Here is a 256-nt window from a genome sequence, read left to right on the forward strand (position 1 = left end):
GCTCGTGTCCACCTGATCAGCTCCAGCCCCAAGGCGTTCCTGATCCTAGACGAACTCAGCTCCATCCTAAATCAAGGACAGCTCGCGATCCGACAGCATCTGCTCCCGTTCGCATCAGAGCCGCTCGCGATCCGATAGAAGCAGCTCGCGCCCCAGCCAGCTCGCGTCCCGATTGTGTCTAAGCTCGAGGTTCATTCTTGGTGGTCTGGTTTCTACAAACAACTAAACTAAAGGTATTTCGAATTCTAAGAACATA

Source organism: Brassica oleracea, chromosome C1 (assembly GCF_000695525.1).
Source record: "Brassica oleracea var. oleracea cultivar TO1000 chromosome C1, BOL, whole genome shotgun sequence".
NCBI classification, from domain to species: Eukaryota; Viridiplantae; Streptophyta; class Magnoliopsida; order Brassicales; family Brassicaceae; genus Brassica; species Brassica oleracea.